Genomic DNA, 2,233 nt, shown 5'->3' on the forward strand with positions numbered 1-2,233 from the left:
AAATACCATAAAAATTTCAATTATGCTAATTATTCTAGCTTTCTTGTTTTTGGTTCAATTTACATTGATTTTATAATTATCTTTTGCAATTTTGTTCACTAGAATAATTGTACAGGAATTTTTGAACAAAATCTATGAAAGTTAAGCTCTTGAGAACCTTGGGTGGCTGACAAAGGTTCAAATTAGGATTCCTTTCTTACTTCATCTTACTTTTTCTCCATTTTTACTTTAAATTCCTTTGGTTTTGATGGATATTATCTCTTGTAATGTTGAACCTCATTCCTATGGAGGGCTATTTTTTGTTTATTAATCCCTAGTAAGTTCATAGAGGTTCTTGAAATCTTGGTTTGATTGACAACACAAATTTCTTTCCATGAATTTCACTTTCCTTAATCTCTTGAAATCTGGGTTAAGAATTAAATAGAAATTGTTGCTTAATTAATCTTAATTTTATTTTTAACAAGGTTTCAAAACTCAGTTTGCTTAATTCTGAGTTAGTTTCTAAGTTTGCTTAATTCTAAGGATTAGGGATTAGAGCTCATGTGACTTACTTAATCTTGCATGAGAAATTAGGGTTGATTGACGCTTGTTCTAATTGACCTAATTCTAAGAAAGGATGATGTGTTGATTTTTAGGAGGATTTATGATGGAACTAATATGGACGAAATAGGGGTTAATATATTTTGATAATTGATTTTCTTAATTTAGTTTCCTGCTTGAATGCCTTTGAGTTTAAAAACAACAAAAACCCCCTTTGTTTATTTTCTGGACCTAGTGCTCATGCCATGTTTGATGTATAATTCTACACCTAATGTTTACAAGAGGATGACCTAGGTTGATTCAACCTAGCACTACATTAATTCGGTTTGTACTTTGATAGAGGTAGCGATAAACCTTCTCATCAAAGAACGTCCAAGCTTTCTGATGCTCTCTTGCTATAGATAGAATTTTCTCGCTACAGTGAGGAGCTCTCGTTGTAGTGAGAAATCTCTCCCTATACCTAGAATGATAGACAGCAAAAGGAAATTTTGTCTAGTTTTTTCGATGCAACGAGAGAAGGGCTTACTGTAGCAAGAGATAACGACTATAGTGAGAATATCGTGAGTTAAGGGGTATCTAAGGGTCTTCAACCTAGAAAATTTGGATTACAATCCAAAGTTTTGAGCTCTCCTCTGTTCTTTTTGATCTCTCATCCTCTCTTCTCAGAAATTCTCCTTTAAACTTTAATCTCCCTTTGAATTCGGGCATAGATGTTCAACCATTCAGATCCAAGTAAGTTTCTTGGAGCTTGGTTCCCTAACTTCATTCTTATTTCTCAGTTTTATCTGATCTAAAATTGTATGCTCTGTAATACTCAAAGAAACCTTAACCTGCAAGTCGATATCCTCTCTTGAAATGTTGTGCCTCACCCTTGGATCTCTAGAAAAACTCAATCTGAGAGACCCATTTCTAGGTAAGGGGAGTTGATCCTAAAACCTAACTCCTCTTTGGTATTTTAATTTGAAAACACTAAGTCTTTGTATTAGAACCCTAGAAACTATAAAAATCATTCAAAATACAAATTTGTCTAGAAACTGAGGGAAATTTGTTGTCATGAGAAGTTTTTCAGAAATTGATTTTGCAGAATTTTAACTTGCGCAATTTTTTAATCTTGGGTCAAAAGTAGGAAAATTGATGTCCAAATCCAATTCCGTAAAAAGGCTTTGAAAGATAACATCTTAAGGGTCATTGAAATGTGTTCAAAGTAATTTTTTATACACGTATATGGTGCATAATCATAATTTTGCAGAGTTGTAACTATGTTGTCACCAAATGCACGATAGCTTCTAGTAGCTCACTTTATACATGCAATTGAATGATCGATTGAATTCCAAATCTTACTCCAAAAGTGGCTATGGATAGATAATAAAATATACTATCTGATGGAATAAGGCCAATTTAAAAATGAGAGGGTTTGGCAGATGAAATATGCAGAACAAACTGCATGAATGGTGAAAAACGCAGACTTTTTCAACGAAGTTTTGAACTTTGCACGTGTCTCACCATTTTGCGTATATCTTGGTCAATTGGAGTTCGATCAATGAGCCACAAAGTGCATTGAAAAGCTAAGGTTACATGTCAGTTTCTATACATGAATTTTTTCCAAAAATTGAAGAACAGTGGCTATTGGACTAGCAAAATTTAACTTGGATCATACTTATAGAATTAAGTCGTTAAGTGGTGAAACAAACTC

This window comes from Abrus precatorius, unplaced genomic scaffold (genome assembly GCF_003935025.1).
Source record: "Abrus precatorius isolate BTA unplaced genomic scaffold, Abrus_2018 Scaffold2, whole genome shotgun sequence".
In the NCBI taxonomy this organism is placed as follows: domain Eukaryota; kingdom Viridiplantae; phylum Streptophyta; class Magnoliopsida; order Fabales; family Fabaceae; genus Abrus; species Abrus precatorius.